This window comes from Prinia subflava, chromosome 3, assembly GCF_021018805.1.
Source record: "Prinia subflava isolate CZ2003 ecotype Zambia chromosome 3, Cam_Psub_1.2, whole genome shotgun sequence".
NCBI classification, from domain to species: Eukaryota; Metazoa; Chordata; class Aves; order Passeriformes; family Cisticolidae; genus Prinia; species Prinia subflava.
Genome location: NC_086249.1, coordinates 74,266,182 through 74,289,075, shown reverse-complemented (window position 1 = coordinate 74,289,075; position 22,894 = coordinate 74,266,182). Strand labels below are relative to the sequence as shown.

The 22,894-nt window shown below is 39.9% G+C and overlaps 1 protein-coding gene across 14 annotated transcripts in view; it reads left to right on the top strand.

Moving 5' to 3' along the window:
- JADE3 (jade family PHD finger 3) overlaps positions 1-22,894 on the top strand; it is a 64,904-nt gene that overhangs the window by 1,125 nt on the left and 40,885 nt on the right. For 3 of the 14 annotated variants that reach the window (XM_063392481.1, XM_063392480.1, XM_063392484.1), the window contains exons 2-3: positions 16,474-16,526; positions 19,646-19,700. The exons of 3 other annotated variants lie outside the window; for them this stretch is intronic. The gene's annotated coding sequence lies outside the window, so the exon portion shown is untranslated. Of the gene's footprint in view, positions 1-2,909; positions 3,110-4,430; positions 4,643-4,805; positions 5,268-7,541; positions 7,685-16,473; positions 16,527-19,645; positions 19,701-22,894 lie in introns of those variants that run through there. 8 more of the 14 variants (XM_063392490.1, XM_063392491.1, XM_063392489.1 and 5 more) reach the window with 5 other exon arrangements.

Below are 22,894 nucleotides of genomic sequence, written 5' to 3'. Positions count from 1 at the left end.
AATTGTTATAGTGAGTAGCTATGTATTTTTATTAAAATGTCACTAAATTTGTGCTGCGCTTCAAAGCCTTATGGTGGTTTTCTTCATGTTCAGGAGAAAAGGGATGTTGAAAACAACATTCAAGTGTGATTAGAAAACCTTCAGTTACTACACACTAGATATTTGAAAGCTGTTGTGCCTCTCTGTTAATGTAAAAGTGTCTTTGCACTAAAACTGAAAGATTTAGAGAAATGTGTTTTGTCCTGGTGCTTGCAAGATGCTTAATCAGCAGCCAGGTTTTTACATCAGGTTGGTGCTTGTTGTGGGCTGTTCTGTAGAGCATCTTGAGCACGCCTGCTCATTCTACTCAGTGGGACCGCATCCTTAGTGCTGGTTAGAGAGCTGGCTTGAAAATGTGAGAGCCTTAGGCCAGAAAGGTCGACCTGGATGACGGCATGTTTGCATAACTTTCAAGCCTGCCACAGAGTTCCTTAAGGAGACATCAGAAAAGTCTTTACCTGCAATTATCAATGGGAGAAAATGCAATTTGAAGTCTCTTTAGTTAAGAATGTACCTTTTCAGAGTAAAAGCAAACTAGTACTTTTAGGATCTAAAGTTTGTGGTGTTTTGGTTTTTTTTAACTGAACTTCTGACCTCTTTTCAGACTAGACATGACGTGCCCTGTTTTTATTGCAGAGAGGAAAAGAAGAAAGCTTTATTTGCAAAACTTGGACTTTAGATGCAGTAAAAGTAATCAAAGTAGCAGAACTGTTTCTGTTACCTGTTCCTGCTTTGATGTTTCCTCTTTCTAGGTTCCTTTTACAGAAAAAGCCTCCCTCCCCCAGCAGGAAAAATTCCTCTGAGTTAGGTCTTTTTTTGTTATGTTTGTGTTACGTGCGTGTAGGAGATACCCCCCAAAGGTTTGCTAGAGAACATATGCAGTGGCATTTATTGGCAAGGATGCCTGTTCATTTGGGATCTCATTAAAACCATGAAAATCCGCTGTGAATGTAAGAGCCTGGAATAGATAGAGAGATCTCAGTGTAGTGTTAGAATAAACGCAGCTGTTTTCTTCTCTGAGTTTCTGTGGACTTCCTCTCAGCAGTGGAAAATCAGGAAGTTTGTGTGTGGGATTTATTGGGATACTGGGATTGTTGTGAGCTTTTTGTTGTGATTTTTAGGCTATACATACTTTTAATGAACTTGGGTGATTCGCTTATGGAGAAGAATTTATATGATGTCTTCTTATCTACAACTGAGTATTATTTTTACCTGTACAGTTTTCTATGTATATACACAGGGGCAGAGACACGTGTGCATGGTCACTGTAGTAGCTACCACGTGCTGAGTGCTGTAGAGCATTTTCCCCAAGAGCTTGCTGCAGCTGGCCTGAGAGATGCCTTGACTGGTGACCTCAGCTCCTGGCTAGTGTGTTGGCAAATGTCCAAGGCCATGGTGAAAATGGCTGGATTTGTTAGACCTGATGGGGAGAAGTGAAGCTGAACCCTGTACAAGCTAACTTAAGCTTGAAGCATTCCTACAGTGTTCCCTGTGGTCTATTTAGGTAGCTTGTTCAATCTTTGTAATTAAATTCTGACCATCACGCCCCAGTGGGTGAGAAGCAAGGCATAGTGCCTGCGTATTTTTGGTTAGCTTGGCAAGACATGGGATGCATCTGGAGAAGGAATGTGTGCCCGTTTCTGTAGTGCATCTTCTATCATCCATGGATGGAAATGTCATGTAAACATCTGTTTCTGTGGTTTGTCTTTCTCCTTTAGTCCCTAGAAGTTTTCTTCAGGAGTTGGTATGTGCTCTGGGGGGCTATTACTTGAATGGGTTTAATGGTGCAGTGTTATGCCCACTCTTCAGAAAATACCAGGCAATTTGATAGCAAAGAATGTTGTATTCAACCAAAATTTAAAAGTTAATAATCTAGTAAGTATAGTTACCATTCTCTCAATGCATTTTATAACCAAAAATTTACTGTTTTGTCTAGATCAGTGGTAGGAGTTGTGTTTTGGTTGGTGACTCCTTTCATTGTGGACAGAAATGGACTGAGCCAAAACTTGCTATTTGCATGTTACTTAATCTCTCCACTCCCACAATTTTTGTGGGAGCTATAACAAGGGGACTTGGGGGCTGTTGAATTTTACGGAGAGGGAAACCTCAGAAATTGTGTGGTGTTCCTCTTTTCTGAAGATTGGAAGTGCCTATACTGCTCGAGGCTTCATGTAATTGGAGACATAAATACAATTTTTACATACTTTACTTAAAATGGAAACGAACAAGTTAATAATAGCTCTTATCGGGGGTATTTATGTAATGGAAGCCAACAGATGCTATTTGCATCTTGAAGAGCTGATGTACAAAATGTTATGTCAAGGCCCTGGCAGGTTTTGTGCTGGCGGAGGCTGGGTCAGGTGGGAGTGAGAGATGCTAGAGATCTGGAGGACTTTATGGCACCTCTGAAAAGTGAGATAACTGTATGAAATTTTGCATTTTAGCACATAGCTTGTTTTAATCTAATACTGCTAATAAAAAGAACAGAGATTTAATTAGAGAATTGATTTATTTTATATTTATTCTTGTTAAATGATCAATTACACCTGTCACTTTAAAAGTACTTTTCTTTATGCTGTTTTCTAGCTACAACTGTGTGTCTGATGTTCAGAACCCCTAAAAATTGTGTCTATAGATACTATTTTTATTGATACTTCAACTTATTTTGACTACAAGAAGGCATCTGGCAAATAAATTTCAGAAATGTAATGTGACAAACTGGGTGTTGCCTTCTGTAGAAAGATGCCAATATAATTACCAAGCACCTCCCAGTTTCCCTGGGCTGTTCACTCTTTCATATTCATTTGCTTCCAAGTTACTCTTTTCTAGATGGCATCTGAACTTTTCCAACATTTAATGTCTTATTTCAGTGTGTAGGAGATCAAGAATTTGGGGATTAGAGCAGTCTGGGATGCGTGATCTTGGACCTAAGGAAAGCTCCTGCATTTGTAGAGCTATAATGCAGGCTTCACTGGGATGTAAAGAATGGAAGAGACCCCGAGCTGTGAGCATGACTGCGGAGGCTCCACTGGCGCTTGCTTAGTCGCCCTCTTCAGAGAAGCAGGAGAAGGTGGGAGGATAAGCTCGTGACTGCTGCTGCTATTTGTTAAAACTTTCTCCTGGGTTAAATACTGGGATGCTTGCCTTAGCTTGTTAAACTTAGAAAACTTTGGAGTGCTTTTCTTCTTCAAAGTACACCTGTTACAGCATTAGATTAAAGAGCTGTATTTCTTGATTATTGAATTTAATGGCGAATATATCGTGTCGTTAATGCCTCTTTGTGTTTTAATTAGAGCTCTTGCAGATGCTAAAAAACAGGTTTATACACATGCCTGACTGGTTGCTAAACTGAATATGCTTGTCACACAGTCTTGAGGGAATTATGTATTATTTTGTTACTGTTCTGGGCTTCCTCCAACCCCTTTCTTTCCTTTTTCACCACCTTGCTCTAAAAAGTTCTTGCTTGAATATTTTCTGAGGGTCTGTCTTATCTGCTTAAAGCTCCTGATGTTGATAGCCTTTGCTAGTGAAAGGCTCAGGCTCTTGCCCTAGAGAGCAGTTTCATGCCTGCACAAGTGGTTTGGTGCGCAGCAAGTCCAACAGCTTCCAGGGTTAGCGCAGTGCAGTGCATGAGTAGAGACTGGGATGCCTGAGGTCCAACAAAGGGAGAGGTGATACCCCACACACAAGGTGCAGCAAAGTGAAACAGCTGACCAGGGGCATTTATTTGAAGTAGTTAATTTTGTGGGACTGTGTTGTGAAGAGTTTTCCAAGCTGTATTTTATATTTTCAGGCAGTTCTTGTTTTGGAATATGCTGTTGGGTTGATGAGAGAATAGTGAGATGAGAGCTGCATAGGAGAAGTTATGCCTGAGTGCTGTCTTTTAATTGTGCTGTATAGTTTATTGTGTAATATGGAATGAGTGAAATTCTTGAGATCTGTAGATAAATGATGGATTTACTGCAAGTGTTAGACAAGGGCTACAATAACATGTCTTGTCACAAGCCCTTGGAAACCATAATTAAACTATGACCTTTCATTCATACCACTTAAAAATGTAAGTCTTGGTTTAACAGACCAGACAGTTTTAAAATAATGCTTCCTCTACAGACCATGATATTAAGAAAATCATTACTTTTAGTGTGATTAGTGTGCAATCATTTAAATCTTCCCCTACATATCAAGTATAGCAGAATAAAATGGTAGTATTTTCTATCTCCTGACATGTCAGAAAACCTGACATCTTGAACCGCTGGATATACAAGTGTATAGGAGAAATGTGTACACTGTCAAGGGAAGAAACAAATGTCCCTAGTGCGACTCCTTGTGTTGTTTAATTCTCTTTATTTGTTCTGCTTTTAACTGCTTGAATTTATTTAATATTCTCTCAGTGTTCATTTGCAGGCTTTGATATCAAAGTACCTGTAGAGGACTCATCATAGGAAATAGTGCCCATGTCCTGCCCATGTTTTTGCTTTAATGAAAAAACAAGCAAACCAAAGACCTTGTGGAGCTGAAATACTCAGTATGTGAATGTGTTAGAGACACAGAGGAAAATGTTTGGCTCAGCAATTATCTGGCCAGGAGGAGCTTCAGCAGAGAGGTAGGACTAATACCTCTCCTACTTTTATTAATACTTGGATAGAAAGAGCAGTAGTAAAGTGGTGCTCCTCTTCCTGCTTTCATATTAATTGACTCTTTTCCCAGCAGGAAAATAGTGACTGAAATAGTGATAACGAGTGATTACTCTACAGTGCAATGTAAACTTGTTAGATGTTTGATAGGAGGGAGGAAAAAACTGCTCATTTCAAGCACAGATAACAGCTTTTTATGTTAGCTTTTTTTTTTTTTTTTTCCTGGGCTGCTGACTGGAGCTCTGAAAAAGGAAGGGGTACTGGCTGTCAGCATTGCTGCTACGCTTTGACATCGTTAACCTTGTTTGGGAGAGTTGTAGCAACTCTTCAGCTTGGGCCTGATTCAAGAGCAGTTGTGTTCTTTTACAAAAATCAAATTGCCTGTCATTTAAGTAATTGAAAGGGAGATACTTAAACCTGATAATGAAGTTGCAGTCTTCCTTACGTTAACAATGTAATCATTTCCATTGTAGCATGAAATGAACAATCCTAAGAAGTAAGTGAAGCATTTTGCCTGACAAATTTGAACTTGCTGCTCTGCAACAGAATGTGCTAAGAGTGAGGGAGGAACCAAAAAGTTGATCTTATTATAAGGTACATGTTTATGAGCAACAATATTGTTGGCTGTTGGCATACCTAGGAAGTGTAACAGATACTGATTTTCTTCATTTTTTTTGGTTAGTGCTTGTTCACTTTTTTGGGCCAAAAAAGAAAAAGATGAAAAAAACCCATGGGATGAAATAATTCCATATTTTTATATAAATAGAAATGATGCAAAATGATTTTGTATGCCCTTTGCAACTGGTATCTGTAAATTCAGGTAGTTTCATTTTGATTCTTGTAGTTTTGTACTTTTTAATGTATCATACTATAATTTCCAGTGATATTTTATGGAAATTGTGGAAGTTGTTCGTTATTCAGGTATTTTTCAGATTGCTGAAGTTAGTAGTAAACCTATTTTTGATGCAAATACTTAGGCATATGGCTAGTATATAAAGAGTTTACTTAAAATGGCAACTGAATGAGATTTTGCCAGTGACTGGCAGGTTACATTCATGTGTGTTTCTGCAGTTTTGATGGAGATCTGACTTGCCTTATTTGGTTGTATACACCTGCACAGACACAGAATATCTATGGTATAATACTGTAGAAAATGGGATTCTGCCCTGAGCTCCATGAAGGAGGAGGTGAAACTTTGTTTCAGTACATAATATTCTTAGTATTCTTTCCTGTGTTGCTTGAAACTGAATACATATGGATCTGATGCATGATGTTTTCATTTTTCTTCCTCTGTAAATGCCATAAAACTTCAGAAGATGGGACATAAGTTATTAGAAAGCTTACACTCCTGCCAATCAGCTCAGTATCAGTCAGAGCCCTGTGATTCCCATTACATGGATTAATCTGGCTTAAGTGCTGTCTTAGATCCTTTGTTTGGCATCTTCTGTGTACTTGTTCTAGATTTTCAGAAGCCTCTATATGTAGCAGCAAACAGAGATGTGCATTAATTTAGGTTACTTAAATCTAGTAGCGTGTGCAGGTGCCATTCTCTTTTTAAGATTATTGAACTGCTTTTTCTTTTGTGTTGACTTCTGTGTGCTTGACTTCTACATTTGAATCAGTCCATTTTTGAAGTATGAATGGGTTAAGAGTTGGAAAAAAAGTCTGAAGAAACTTAGAAAAGGGACAAAGTAAAGCCTCAATTGCAGATGAGAACTTGAACATGATTTGTAGTTCTTACTTATCTCTCTCAGCTGTCCATGTCTTTGATGCCTTTGTAGGCTCCCTTTGGCCGTCCCCTCTTCTTCTTGACTTAACTTTCCAACTTTTTCTTTATTATTGGAGAAAACAGTGTTAACAGTGAATGTCTCACAGTCTTCTTGGGACCCTATAAATCATCTAGGTAAAATTAAATTTGTCTCTTGTACCAGACTACAGACAGTATGGGCTTCCAGATTATTTGCAGTCAACCTGAAAGTATTTTGGCAGACTTGTTGGTTTGGGGTTTTTTTTTGGTGTAAGTTTGCTCAGTCTGATAAAGGGGGCCTTTTCCTTCATCAGTGTTTTTTTGTGAGGTTTTATTTTTCGTGGCTGGTACATTTAGGGGGGGTTTACATATGTGTATGTACAAAAGCATCATACACAGCAAATTCAAGTTGTATTTTTAAAAATTCATTAAAAGAAGCGTTTGCGATATAAGACTTTTTTCCTGGTGAATGCTGATGTTGGTGTGATGACTATTTAGTTAGTGTTTAACAAAAAGCCTTCTGTGTTATGCCAGTACATAGGTAAATTTTGCTTGGTTAAGGAAGTTAAATCTGTATGTTTGACTTAAACATGCATCAGCAATTGTATTTACTTTGGTGCAGATAATAAGAGTGTTTCAAAACAAACTTGCTTTTATATAGGGAGGAACTGCTAGAAAGCATCAGACGGTGGCAAAGCATTGGTTTAGTGGAGTAACTTTTACAACACTTAAATTTGTCCAGGTTACTTGTATCAAACCCATTTTAAACATTTGTGACCTTATGATAAATTTTTTTGTCAAAATGTTTTTTTTCCCCCCTCTTTAAATAGTTTTAAGGAATCTGTCCTAAGATCATTCTATGAAAGAAGTCAGCTTTCATAACAGTTTGAAGGTGTTGCTGTGGTGTAACTCTGTTATAATGATCCAGCTGGTCATGTCCACCTAATTCTGAAGTGGCATTAGTGTCAGCTTTGCACAAGGGCTGGATAAGTTGAGTCAGCTTCACTCCTGTACCAGATTCCTTTGGCCATAGCAAAGCGTCTTTAGATCTGTCTTGTGGAGGTTTTAATGTCACAGTAGGGTACTCTATGGCACCTCTGTCTGTTTGTGGTCTCTTCTAGGTTCATAGGAATTTATTCAGTCAGAATTGTGGATTTAACTGCATGATGGCTACTCTCAAAGGTGAAGAAGCTCAGCTCCTTTGTTTACTTCTGCTTTTGAGCTTTCCAAGTCTGGCAGGATTAGAGAGGTTTTTGTGCTTCAGGTAAGCAGAAGTAATGTAAAACTCTAAGGGAGTAAATCTATTAAGGCAAGTTTTCTCTTTTATTTTTTTTAAATGCCAATTTATTGTGAAGGGCAGTGTTACCTGCTGTCCTTCTTGGAACTGGTGGAATCCCATCCATGGTGATGTGGGTGGGAGACTACCCAAGTCTAGTTTTATCCTGTGTTAAACAATATCAGAAGTTTTGCCTCCATAGAGGTAACAGCTTTGTATAGTGGAAGTCTTACGTTAATAAACTACAAGAAATCAGAAAGGTCTAAATATTTTAGAACATTTTATTAAATGCTTTTCCTTTTGACAGTAAGTTTTTTTTACAGTGGGTACTTTAAAAAAGTAATAGTTTTCTTGCATTACAACTTGGTCTTGCAATCCCCCACCCTTCCCCAATATATTTGCATCAGAAGATTTTAAGAAGAAATAAACTCAGTTTTGTCATTTAGGAATTCTACTCACAAATTCATCAGATAAATGTTTTGCTAATTTCTGGCTTTATTTTGGTGCTGGGTTTAGTTCCCATTGACTCCACCAAGACCAAAGTTTCCCTGCTTGTTTCTCAGAGCTTGTCATGTGTTTTGTCTAACCGAGTGAGAATGACTCTGGAAAAGGATTGACACAAGTTCCTCCTTCACTGCAGTAAAAAAACCCCAAAAAAACAATACAACCCTTTCCAACCATTTAAGTTATCTTCAAGGAAGAGACATATTTTGTTGCTATTATGAGATTTGCAGCCACAGAGGCTGAAGTTGATGAAGTCTTGTTTACTATGTTTTAGTGTCTGCTGCTTCATTAATCGTCATTTGATTGTGCTCCAAGCCTTGTGTTTTTGCAGTCTAAGTGCAGAGCTTGGGTGCTTTATTTCTTTATGCAGTTTCTTTGCAGGAGAAGGTGACAGTTTGGGTGCTGGTGTGATGTCTGACCATGAAAGAACAGAGGGGCTTTCCTTATGAAAAATCATAAATACCAATGTCTGAGGTTTGATAAATGATGTCAAAAGTACTTCAAATCACTGTGATAATCAAGTGAAGTTAACACTGTTGCCTTTTTCTTGCCTACTTTTTTTTTTCCTCTGGGAGCTGTCATTCAGTTAAATACTGACTAAATGGTTTTATTTGAGGTAAGCTGTTTATGAGGGTTATTTTTCTGTAGCTACTGAGATCTCCTTAAGGGACGGGAATATTCAGTATATCTATATTACTGTTTACTCAAATTCCACATAGCCAGAGCAGTTGAAGAAACTCAAGAGTGTGTTCTGTAGCCTTTCTGAATCCTGTGTTGTACACTGGTGAGCATCACAACATAATGTATCCGGAAAAGGAGACAAAATCTTTTCTTGCTGTCATCCAGTTGTGAGATAACTTTCCTCCTGTAATCCAGGCATAAATTATTCTCAATCTTTTTGTTTGTAGTTTCCTTTTTTTACCTTTTTGCCTTGACTAGGATTGGAACAGAGGCTCAGCAGGCTCATTTGTTGTGTAAAAGCAGGTGGTGGCTTGAGCCAGGAGCTCCTCCTGAAACTCCCCAGCAACTGGTGGTTGGTAATCCTGCAAGTAAATGGTTGAAGCAAAATATCACAGCATAGATAAGAAATGCTTGCACTGAGTGATCTTCCTGTGAAGTGATGGGAATGACCATAGATGCTTAAGTGCTGCAGGTAGGCAGCAGCAGTTGTGCAATGGAAAGGTTTGAGGAGAAGGGAGAAAGCACTGGGGCAGACTTGGTGCACAGGAGAGGAGGGCTGGGAAGATGGGGTGGAAACTAAGGACAGTCTTTGCAGATGTGGCAACTACTGACACCTTATGGGATGCCAAATTTGATGCCTGAAGAGGGCATGTGACGAGAGGGGGAAGAAGGGTCCAGGCATGTATCTGATTGCTGAAGGTGTCCATTTACAGGACTGCGAATCGGTAGTTGAGTCTGTGAGAAGAGAGATTTCTGGCATCATTCCCAACTTGGTGTGTGAGCTGGCTGTCCTGAACATGCTGGGCACTTTGAATCCCACTGTAAAGACCTCTGCATTGGCTGCATGGGGAGTTAAAACCATGTGGGGTTTATTGTTTCTTCTTCCAGAGATCTAGCTTGAATGCATTGAAGTGCAGTTTGGTGTTACTTTGGTCCAAAGTTTAACTATGTCCCTTCATATTCTATATTGTCATTGTGTGGAGTATCCACACACTGCTTTTAGGATTTGTGACTCTCTTGTGTGTGTGGTGGGAAGTGGCATAGCTGTGCCATCAGAAACATAACATCTGTTATCTTACCATACTTTAGAAGTTCTCACACTTAAATAGTTTTGTTTTTTATTTTAAGATCTCCACTAAAGGTCCCTAACTGTATACAAATATAGTTGCATTAAATAATAGAATTTGGCTATGGAAAAAGATGCTTCTAGGTCATCTAGATTATTGCTTCTGAAGTGTTGGTTTGAACTTCCCTTCAGGAAATAGCATGGAACAGTACTGCCATCACTCAGCCACAGGAAATGCACACAAACACATCTGTTTAGTACAGGAGGTACAAGTCGAATGAGGTGGGTCGATACTTAAAATCCAAGTGGCTAGCCTGTGGCTGTGGCTAACAGCAGGACATGTAATCTCCTTCCTCAAGAACTGCATCTATTTTGTTTTGCTCCAGATCCTCATAAATAGCTTGTTTTTGCTGCTCTGTGGCTCATAGACCTGTTTTCAAGTTCAAGTAGTAGTGCTAAAATACTTCTGTTGCTTCTGTCTGTACCCCATTCTAGGCTTTGTGTATCAGGGAGCCTCCTGCCAGTTTTCAATGTTTTTATCTCAGTTTAGAGCTTGTACTGCAGCCTTTGCCTCATGCATTTGTATTTTCTTTCTGCTGTGTTCTCTGCCTTGAGGTGCGTCCTGCTGCAGGGAATACCTGCTCTTCAGAGACAGATGCATCTCGCACCAGGCTGAAGTAACACATCTCCTTAACTTTTTGTCCTGCAAAAGAGGAGCAGGGATCTGAGCTGCTGTGCACTAACTGTCCTTGCATGCAGCTGTACACCACAGCATCTGTCAGGTATATATATGTCCCTCAGTCTGTGATGTAGGGAAGAGAGATGGAATGGTGGAATAGCTACCTGGGATTGCTTTGCTCTCACTAGCATGCAGTGGTATGCATGAGTTCTGTGGGGTAGCTGATGCACAGTACTTGCTGCTCCACAGCACCATGCCTGCATGGCGAGGTGCAGTCCTCAGCACAGACAGTCCCAACAAACCACTTTGTGCAGTGCTCTTTATACTCAAGTCCCGTTTATTGTTGCCTTACCCTCCGGCTGGGTTGAGAAGAGCTGAGCTCTGCAGAGCATGTTGTGTTGGCCGTGCAGCAACCAGGACTCTTGTCCAATCTTTGTTTAAACGTCAAGAGCTGCAGCCTCCAGTCCTCCCCTGGGGACATGGGTCAGCAGTTCTGACTCTCAGGATGTTTCCTTAATGCTAAGCCTAAGTTTTTTGGGTTTTTCTTGAATTTATCCCATTACATTTCATCTCTTATAGACTCAGGCTTTTGTTTGACTGATTCTAATCTCCTACCTGTATATGAAGAATGTAAACAACTTTGCATCCTAAAGTAGGTGTTTATGTTGGCCTTAATAGCGTCTCCCTGTAAGGGCACTTTTTTCAGCCTTACTCATTTTTTTGCATGTATGTGTTGCTTATGTTGTGTAACAACTATTTTCTAGTAATCGATAAGATGTTTTGAGTGTTTTGCAGAATGGTTGGCACTACACACAAGCTAAATAACTGCTGTGTTGGGCACATCTGAGTGCCTGGGGCCCAGGACTTCAGAGCATTTAATAAAATGTCTTGATGTGACTTGTAACTTGCTTTATGAAACCTGTCATTCTAGACATCCTGCTGCATTGTTTGTCTGAAAATGGGGTAAGCCACTGTGGGAAATTGTTTTTCCAGCAAGTTTTAATTGGTTGCTGGGAATTACTAAATCACTGGCTGTTATTAAGAATAGGCTTGTTGGTGCATAAAGGTGTCATGAAATAGTTTAGTGACAGTGGAAAGAAGTGAAGGTGCTAGAGAGTTGCGGGCTTTACTAAATGCTGTCAGTGTTTCTGATCTACCTTAATGTGAGATGGGCTGTCTTTAGATTTTTACAATGAAATTGTGCATTTATACTGAATTACTTTGTTGGCTAAGCCAATGTAGGAGAGAAATAAAAATCAAGAAGCTGCAGAGTACTCACTGTAGTTAGGACAGTTTAGAAGCTTGTGAAGAAGAAGAATAAACAAATCAGTTTATTACAAGCAAAAATCCAACACTGTTTGCTACAAAGACTTTGTAGGGATTTTACAAGACTTTTTTTAAAGCTTACTGACTCTTTCTTGTCTACCTCTAATCATTGTAGGGTAAGTATTGCCTGGAAATAGCTCTTCAGTTAAATATGATGGATACTGTTTTGGTATTTGGATACTTGTTCTGATTTTTCCAGAACTATAAGAGAAAGAGCACCATTCCCTTCCTGCTTCATACTATATTTATAATCTCAAAAACTATTGGTGTTATTTCTCTTGCTGTCTTGGTAGTATTAAATTTTTGATCTGCTTTTTGTAAGAGGTCTGTGTGACATTTACTGGTAGTCCATGGGGAGCTGTCTGTATGCGCTAGATATCTGAAACAGACTGTAAAAAACCCAGGAAATTATGAAACTATTTTCTAATACCTTTCCCACCTAAGCAGTGTTATATCCCTGGGATTATTTATGAAGGAGATGTGAAGCAACACAAGACCAGCTTTCTAATTTAGTTTTGAAAGTTTGAATTTGTGAGGTAGGTGTTGCACAGTAGATGATGCAAGTTCTCAAGCAATCCATATTACCAGGAGCTAGCTAAGGAAGCATGGATTAGCTGAAATGCTCACAGGAATGTTTGTAGCTCCTAAGAAAACTGAGGTGATAATTGCTAATTAGTTTCAAACAAGACAGGTGAATTAATATTTGCAATTAATGATGTGGGTGAAAGAATGAGGACTCTGTTCATTCAATACCTGAATCAAGCTGTGTTGAACTGCATGTCTACTTGAGAAGATGCTTTGAGCTCAGAATTACTTTGACAGATTGGAGAAGGAGTCTGGAAGGAGGGGTTGGATGGGCTGAGCAGGGCATGGAGGGGCAGCTCTGTGCCATAAAGGTTTGGCTGCATGCCTACAGGCTGGGAGCAGTGCGCCCCAGCAGCAATAACTGCTCACAGCCAGGACTTGAGACAACGTTGATGCTCTTACAAAAGCAAATGCACTGGAGTTTATATGTAGGATTGTTATTTGCAACTTGTGACAGTAAAGGATATTTTTCTGTCAAATGAGAATAGCATTTTCTGTGCAGGGAAAGATTCAGATAGAAGACTTTGTCCAGGACATCACAACTTCATACTGGTTTTGTGTGCCAGTCCTGGAAATGGTGGTGGACAGCAGCAGGGAGAAGAATCGGAAGTGTAGAAGACATCCTGTAAGCAGAGGGTGAATGAACTGGGTTTTATTTAGTCTGGAGAAAAGACAAGGACCTACTGGCAAGAGAGTTAAGTTGGTGTGCAAATTGTGTTGAGACGAGATGAAAGAGAAGAGGGTCCAGTGGTGGGAGAGACCTGGTGAAGGCTTGAGCAGCGTGGGGAAAGGTGTATTTAAAGTGCTGGGACAAACTTGCTGACAGTAAGGGTCACACAGCATGGAAGGGCTCCCCTGGAGGAGCTGAGGAGCCTCTGTTACACAGAGTCTGAGCTCTCAGTCCTACCTGGCTCTCCTTCTTCAGGACCCTGGCAGGTCTTTTTTCTGTGACCATCTCTGTTTTTGCAAATGGCAGTGCAATGTGTGGGATGGTTGACAAGAAAAGCACCAAGCTCTATTTTCAACCAGTCCAGTTCTTGTTTTGGTGGCTTGGCTGTTGGTAAGCACTGTGGTAAATTACAGAGAGAGCGATAGTATAACAGTAGTGATAACTACCAAAATAGATCTGTGTTCCAAGTGGCCTTCTGTTGTTTTAAGTTGTATTTTAAGAAATAAATCTTACTGATGCTTTTTTCCCTGGTGATGCTTAGTTTTCAGGCAGTATTTATGAAAAGCTACTGTGCATTTCTAAGTTTGTTTTCTGTGTCTACACTGTCCTTTAGTTCCTATAATTTTTTTCTTCCGTTTCTTCATGCCACATTTTCTGTTTCTGGCCCATTACTTTTTCAAGTGCAACTGGAAAGTAGGAGTTAATTCTGTTGGCAGTCTGGAGGGGAGGGTGAACATCTTCTGTGCATTCTTTATCCTGCTCCTGAACTTGCTGCTCATGAGGAGGTTGGCATTCTTCCATTTTTTTAATCTTTTGGGAAAGAATCCCCTGATCTTTAATTTGAGGTGATTTAATTTAGTATTTCTCAATCAATACGTTAAGACAGCTTTTAAAGCTTTTAAAACAAGGAGGGAGGAAATATTTTGTGGGGGAAACTGTATTTTTCATCCCATTTTGTATATTTGTTCATGGTTGTGAAATAAGTAAAGTTGGGACTGAAGATTATGATTGCATACTGTAAGGATTAAAGAAAGAAAAAAAAATAGTTGAACCTTCCAGTACGTCAGAGTTCATCTTGGCATTTGACTGAGCAAATAAATGTGTTTTTAATGAAGAGTTCAAAAATATATTAGTTTTGTGGTTCAGCTGGGAGGCAAAAGCTGTGGTTTTGTTCACACTTAAAAGTTGTAGGCTGTGTTGCATTTTAATAATGCCATCTGAGCTGCCACAACCAGGGCTTTGCTTGTGTTTCTATGGAAAACTTATATTAAATGAGTTCAATTGGGACATTAAAGAATTATCCCATAATGAAATATGTCATAAGAAAAATCCATTCAAAGTCATGTTTGTAGAGTTTAGCTAGGCCTTTATTAATTATTTACTTATTTTCTTCACTTGCCCTCCCTCCTCCAGTTCATTTTGTGGGTGAGGCTCTTGGCATTTCTTAGCTGGAGGGTAGAGGCAGAGTACCAGGCGGGGTAGTACCATGCAGAGCAGCAGTGGGCTGCTAAAGCCAGCCCCTCTGGTCACCCCCACTGCCTGTGTGCCAGGAGTTTCTGCTGCCCCTGAGCTGGCTCCTCTGGATGGCATTGAGAAGCTCCTGCATGGACCCTGTGGGTTGCTTCGGGCCATCTGTGTGGTGGCAGAGTGTGTCTCTTTATCTCAAGTTAAAAACCCGACCCACATAGTGTGATTCATGTTTCAACAACCTTGGCTCTGGTACTGCTTTGATCTACAGACCTTCTTGTATTGCTCAAAGTTAATTGCTTAATGTGGGGTATAGCCAGTGAATGTCAGGAAGATGGGAAGAGGAAGATTAAAAAAAAGAAGAAAGATTAAAACAACAACAACAAACCCCCAAACCAACCAAGCACCTCTGCTGCACCCTCCTCCAAAAAAAACCCACCAAACACACAAAAAATGCCCCAAAGTGAAACTTTAAATCAAAGAGAATTAGTTGAGCCAAATCTTCAAAATTTTGCATAGTCAGCATACAGGAGCTGCAATATGTGTTCCCCTTCTCTTCCCCACCCCCCCCAGATTGTAAGGAAATGTTTTCCTTTGATGCCACAGCCTAAGTTGAGCAACAATAGTTGTAATAAGTAATGGGATCTGTGCCACTCCTCAGTGGATGGGTGGTTGCATCTTTTTCTTGTACTCCAGATGGGTGGAGGAGTGCAGATGTTAGAGTATGGTGCTGACACTTTGGCCAGAAACTGCCTTATTTCAGTTAGAAAAACATTGTCATATCCCCTTTTTAAATTCTTTTTCTTCTGACAGGGTATGCAGTTATCGCTTCTTTGGTTTTTACTTGCATTTTTGCTCTCTAATACTTTCTTCCACAGCTCGTAGCTTTCCTGTTTTTGTTAACTTTTTGCTCGGAGGCATGGGGTGGACTGCCTGCCAGGACAGCCCCTGGTGGGGCTGCTGACATCTCTGAGGAGTGCTGCAACTAATCTGTCGGGTGTGATGGCTTTAAAGCCTTTGCCATGTGCCTTACAACAGGGCACAAAACATACATGTGCATGATCCTGCAGGAGGGGAAGGGGGGCAGTTGGTGGAGGGAAAAATTCCTCTATTCCAATATTTAATATTGCTCAAGGCTCAGGACTCGATTAAAAAGGGCAAGTAAGCAGAATTCCTGGCAGGATAGCAAAGCTATTTGGGATTGTCAAGGAGAAGATGGAGGAATGTTGTGAGGAATTAAATCAGGAGCCACATGGAGCTTTCCCTCTATGCTTATTTTGTTTGCCCTCCTGTGAATTTCTAAGCATGCCTGGTTCATAGAAGACCCTCTTGAATGAAGGAAGCATCAGTTTATAAGGAGAAATCAACACCTTAACCCATCTGAATAAGTGTGCATCTATCTGAATGTTTTTGTTGAAGTGATTGTATTCCCAGAATAAGATAGAGAAGATACTAATTAAAATTTAATTTTGTTGGTTTTAGTAAAGTTGGTTCCCATTCATGTTAAGAGGATGGCAAAATCTGCTTTGAGAATATTATTATAAATTTGTTTTTAGTAGTACTTACTGCATTTTTATCACAGTATGTGCACATATAGCTGGTACATTTCATTTTTCCACATATCAGATGAGAATTGTGGAATTAAAAGCTTTGTATTCTGGGCATATCATTTGCTTGGGAAAGTTGCAGTAAAAATACAATTCAACCTTCACTTACTTGCCAAAAATTAAATTGTAGCTCAACCATGAAATGCCTGATGTCATTCCTACTACCTAAAAGCACTCCTTTCATTTTTTTAGGAGCTTGTGATGTCATCAGCTGAAGTGAAAGCATCTACCTCATGACCTGGCATGTAAGTGAAGGAGGATCTGGTACTTTAAAATAAATAAATAAATGTGTGTGTTGGTGTTTACAATGTGTAAATTGAATCTATATACCTTCAACTTTCAGGTATCACCTTTTAAATGTAAGCTTTCTGAATTTTAAAAGAATATAAAGTCTTTTAAAGGGGAGGAAGTCATAAAAGAAGCAGTTAACAGCAACATTTCAGCCTGCAGGACTCCTTAATAATCTTAGTTAAAATCTATCTTGTGTATCCCATAATGCTTGAATTGCTAGTAGGCATAGATGGAATAATTTCATCTTACCTCAATATTTACATGTGCTGCTTCTGCTCCTTTTTATTCTGTGCTTCTTTTCTGGATATAAATTCTGATAGTTGTGATGAGTGCATACTATACATGGTGATACCCTTCCTAAAATTAAATACTGTGCTTGTGCAGAAGATTTAGATTCTTGATATACTCAACATTTTTCATAATGAACTTTCTGCTTTGTGACACTTCTATTTTATTCCCTTAAGTAAGCAAAAATATTTCAATCCTCTGCAGAGGCATTTTTAGATTTTTTTTTTGTCTGCCCACTCTGCTTTTCTTTTATGAGGCTTAGAGGATTAAAGTGCAGTCAGTGCTTTGAGGGGCCAATGTCAGTGGTGAGCTGAGTGTTCCTAATTGGTGCCAACACCTGTCCCTCATTATGAAGCCTTGTTCAGGCTGTCCTGTGAACCGAGGTAACTGCTCTCCCTTGCATGTCTCTAATGTGATTATAAAGCCCTCTCCTCATGCAAGTTTTATTACTTATTCAACTTCTGGACTGATGTGGAAAGTGAAGCTAAGCTGAGCCATTTGGCTGGCTACCAAAGACCATAAGGAGTGGCAAAGAGAAGGGATTCACTCATCTCAATTTCAAGAATTTTAGTTCAAAGCTTGCTTCTGTTTTGACTGTTTAAATTTTTAAAAAGGGGGGGGGGGGTGGGGAAGGGAGAACTTTTGGGGTTTTTTTCTGGTTTTCAGTGTCAAATACTCTGAATTTAGAGACCAGATCTACAGACTCCAGCTGAGCTGTGAACATCTGAGTGCTGCTGCTATTGTGCATAACCTATTGATTTTCTGCAAATAGAGCTTTGGCCTTGACTACTCTTGCACCAATGCTTTGTCTTCGAGGGGTCAGGGCTTAGCAATTCTTTTCTACACAAAACCAGCATCAGCCTCTCCTCCCACCTGATTCTGTACTGTTAGCAGGGCTATGAGGCATTGTTCCATGCCATTGCAGTTAGAAAAGACAACCTCAGACAGATTTCACCACTGAAATGAATGGCTCAGATGAGATGGTTCTCTACCATGTTTGGGCTTTACAGGCAAAAGTTTAAGCATGCTTATGTTTTCCTAAGTAGTTTTTTCTAAGCAGGTTTTTAAGTGTTTAGCGTGCAGCAATACAGTGCTGGCTGGAGGTTTTGGGTTATTTCCTTATGAGGGAGAAGAGAGACAGAATAACTTCAGATGTGTATCTTGGAAAGGTTTGAGATAATAAACCTGTAAGAATCACATGAGAACACTGTTAGTTATCTAGATTTGGCAAACCATAAGAAAATGAAAGTGAAGTGAATTCTTAAACTTAAGGCATAGAATTAGAAGTCTAGTTATTAAAGGGATTGAATCTCTGCAGAATAGAAGAGAACCCGAAAGAAAATCCCAAGTGAATAGGGCCCTAAGGTAGATGTAGGCTATATTTGTACAACTGTTTAGTTGATTTATCCTTAAAAAAGAAAAATTAAAAATCAACAACTCAAGTATATTGGGAATGATCTTTTACGTAATAATTTTGTTATTAGAATAGTTCTGTGAACACCAATCGACAAACTTCAACAGTATGTCAAGTGTCAGAATCTCTTCTGGTTGTGCTCATCATAATCAAAATCTAATTTGATAAACATGCTTATTTCAATATTTATCATGGCCCTATAGATACCCATCTGATCTGCAGTCCACAGAGGTCAGTTTAGGAAGTGATGAATTAAAAAACAGTGAAATCCATAGCACAGAGAGGAATTAATGGGTTATGAGTATGTGTGGTTTCAGATGATTTACCTTACTCAGGCCAGTTGCTGTCTCAGATAGTGGTCAGCAGTGGACATGTAGGAAAAAAAAGCATTTTAAGTTCTATTGACTGTTTCTTGTAAAATTTTGATTTGGCGATTTCCAGTAGATTTAGATGACATTGTTTTTAATAGCCCTTGTTCTACATTTTGCCTAATTTTCTTCAATCTGTTTGCTTTTAAACCTCTGCAATATGCCATAGCATGGAGTTTCTCAAAGTCATTTTGTACATAATGACTTTTCTGTTTCTTCACTTAATTGCTTCCCCTTGAAGTTTCTTCTGTAACTTTTTGTTTTCCTTGTCTCCTCCTAGGCCATAAGAAGCTGTGAGTAGTCTCCATTCTGTTGCTTCTCTTTGCTGCTTAAAACAGATCTCCCCTCTTCTGCATCCTCCTTTCACAGATAGTCTCAGTCTGTTTCATCTCTTACTCTAAAGCCATGGCAAACTTTTCTTAGAGCTGTAGTTGAGGGTTCACATTCTGCAAATATTTCTCCAGTGGTGTTGAGGGAAGATACTGCCTTGCACTTAGCCTGAGTGAGTGATCCACTAACGTTGCTCATCCATGAAGCTTTCTCTGTGTCACCGAGTGGGTGTAGCAAATGAAACCAGACAGGCTCGTGTCGGTGCTTGTTGCTGCTGCTCTTGGGCCTTCCCAGAAGGATTCCTCTCTGGCATCAATGTGCAGTAGTTTGCTACAGGTGATTTGGGAATGTCCAAGTACCGTATTTTTGAAGACATTCAATTCATGTGTGTATTTGTATCTTCTTCAGACCAGGTGCTGTGGTGTGGCTGTATATTTATTAACTGGAAACCACAGTCAATGCTGGGATAACACTCTGCCTCACTGGCAGGGATGTCTGAGGGAACAGCTGCACATGCCTGATCTGTGCATCAGATCCAGCACCACAGCTTCCCTGTGAACAGCCAGTCACTCCAGGTGTTGCAGAGCTGGAGAGGTGGATGGCTGGAGTCTGGGGTGGCTTTATTCTGCCTCAGTCCAAGTGCAGACTTGATTGTGTCTTCTCTCCTTTGCAGAGCCCCTGGTAACTGGTACAGCTGCAGTCTGCCCCATGTCCTGCAGCTGGGCAAGGTAAGAGCCTGCAGAGGCAGCTTCTTTACAGGTCTATGCAAACCTCCCCAACCAGGTGGAGTTGCATGTACAAAACATCAGCTGCAGGTTTTGCACTGCATCATGCAATGTCTTAGGAGTGATGCTTCTGTAAAGGTGGTTTTGTTTGTTTTGTTCAGTTTCATAGTTGTACTTTCAGTTGGAACCTCTTTTCCTGTTTCTCAGCAGAGATTTTAGTACCGCTCTTGACAGCATGAGATTCAATTGCAGCAGCTGCAGCATCTTGTAGCTCTTACCATATGTATAAACATGTGGTGAAACACCTGCCTATTTCCATGGCTTGTAGGCATTTCCATTCTTGCCAGCACAGGAGTGCAGAGTGGACAAAAGACCTGCATTGCCTCACACCTTGGCAACTTTTGAGGGTCAGCTGTGATAATTCCTTATCCTCAGGGGATGGAGAGTGTTCTCCTCTACTTTCAAAGTCCACCCCTTCAAGTCCTCAGGTTCTTTGTGATCCACCCTGTGGGCTGGCACCTCTTCTCCTGTGCCAGAAAAGCCACCTGCATCAGCTCAGCTTCAGCACAGCTTGAGAAGGACATGTTTTCTACTAGGAACAGTAGGGTAGGGATGGTCTAATCTTACTTGTTTAAATCTTGTTTATTTCCACAGGACTGAAGAGGAAGGAGGGATTTAAATGACTGTTAGTGGTCAGTCCTGATCAGTGTGTACCCTCATTAAAAAATATGAAAGGACTTTGGCTTCAGCTTGGTCATTTGAGGAGAAATGGAACCTTACATGGTTTTCAGGATGCATCTCTTGCTTTCCCAAACAATATGTGACATTTTTGAAACCTTGGGCAAATAGAATCATTCTTTTCTCTTTTCAGGGTAGTATCAGCCCCAGCGGACAAATCTGTTAGGTATTTAGCCATCGCTGCAGCGATGTTATGACAGAGAAAAAAAACTTTTTTGCCTCTACTTTGTATGTAAAAATGAACAGACATCACTTGCCCACAGTATCTCTTTCATAATGTTTTTTCCTCACCTCAGTTTACTGATATAGAGAAACCTGAAATAGTATTTATTTTTATAAATCTATTTTAAATCTCTTTGACTGAAAGACTCTCTGTGTATATGTTGTATATTACAGATTGTAGTGCATAACATTAATTTATTTGAAGAGACATTAAAATTATTTTTAAATCTCTAGTTATTAAGACTTTTTTGTCTGTTCAAAAGGTTTTCTAAACTAAAAAGTATTTTAAGAAACCTTACAGTAAATGTTTTCTCATGCTGTGATGTTTTGACATGGAGAACCAAAATAATAATGCAATTGCATATATATATGTTGTGTGAAATGCTAGAAAATGTGGTAGAATTTTAGAGTTCAACCAGAGATTTGAAATATTCCAAATACTATTTAAAGTTCTGGCTGTGACAGTACTTCCCTTTATTTCCTCCTATGCAGTCATCTCCTCAGTGCACTCTTCTTACTTGAGGAAAACTTTAGCATCCAGATTGTTTATTTCAACTTGTAAATGACAGCCATTTCTTGTCAGATAAGGGAAGAAATTATCAACTTTATGTTTCCTGCAGGAAAATATTTGTGTTCTTACTTTCTTTGAGTAGGGTATAAAGATGCATATTGATGTTTTCTGCCTTTTACAATCCTTCAGGTTTTCTTGGTGATGCAGAATTTTGCAGTGAAGTGGCTAGTCTCTTCCAAGTATTACGAGTAAGAAAAAAATGAGTCAGAACAGATAAAATATTTAATGCGGGCTGCTGTTGTTGATTATTTTATTTCAGACTTGAAAAGAACAAATCAAGAACAGCGAAACCTACGTTAATATATATATTAGCAAGTACAAAAATTAAATTATTTTTAAGCAAGTGTTTTGTAGGATATAAGCACTTTTGCCTATGCTGTTAGTAGAAAAGTTATTTTTCATAATCCCAAATAGCACATACATTTCTAGATCCTTCCTTGTTTGGTAATATTTGCTGCCTGTGATCCTAGCTGCAGTAGTACTAGTTCCACCTGTATTTTGTCATGAAAGCATGCATTAGTACAGCTGAAGAACAGAAAAAGATGCAATCGGGCAACTGCTGGTAGCATCAGGCATATGGGGCAAAGTGGGCCTTCACTTGAACAAGCCTAATATTGGTTACTGCTTAATTTTCAATTAAATAGTGACAGTTCTGTGGGGGTTCTTTGTCCCCATCTCCCCACCTGCAGTTTCATCACTGTGCTACAGCAGAACAATGCTTAGTGCATCACAGGGATTTTTCTGATTTTTCTTCTGTTTCCACTCGTGCATCAGCAGGAAGGGCAGTGAGTGGCAAGGTCACAGAATATGTGCTTGGGAGACCTGGATGCAGCTGCCTGCTGATGCCGGAGGCTCCGGCGTGATGTATGGCTGCTCTGCGCCGCAGCTCTGAAATGTCAGGGCTTCCAGCGCTTGCTTAATATGAGCTTATCATGAGGGTAGATATGGTGAAGACTGAAAAACACTTAGAGCCAAGGTAACGTGAATCATACCAGTTCTTAAAATAGAAAGCCCAGCTAGGCGCTCAGAGGTTTTTCTGCTCAGTCATATTGGTGAAGCATGTGCTGCTCCTGTTTCTCGCCAGTGCTTGGCATGCCCGTGACTGCAGTCTCTTTGCAGATACAGGGCATGGGGCCGTTTTCAGGTGTCAAACCCCCAGGGCAGCCAGCCCCTTGTTTGCCTGGCTTAGCATAGGGTGTGATGATCTGCTCTGGTCCATTTTTAGTAGCAGTGCATCCACATCAGTCTTTTTTCAAAGCAGACGTTGTCCTTAGCTTCCTTTAGTAAGTGGGCTTTTTGGGGTTTTCTTTTTTTCTTTTATCCCTTGGTTCTTGAATGTCTTAGTGTTAAGTCAGGTATGAGTTTTCTTTTGAGGGAGCCTTGTAAAACAGACAGAACATGATGAATAACTGCATCTCCCCAGCTAAGGGCTCTTCCAAGTGGATGAGCTTCCTGAGCATTAATAACCCTGGGGTAGGTGCTTTTCCATGGCACTTGGTGCAGGTGCAGGTAGAGGGCTGTATGTGAGCTGGCCCCTGCCTCCTGGGCATTTCCTTCAGGGATCAATTAGCTGCTGTGTTGTTTCCAACAGCCTGACAAGAGACAGTGTGTGATGCTGAGCAGAGGAAGTGAGAGCTGTAGTGGCATCCATCCCTCTGTTGACAAT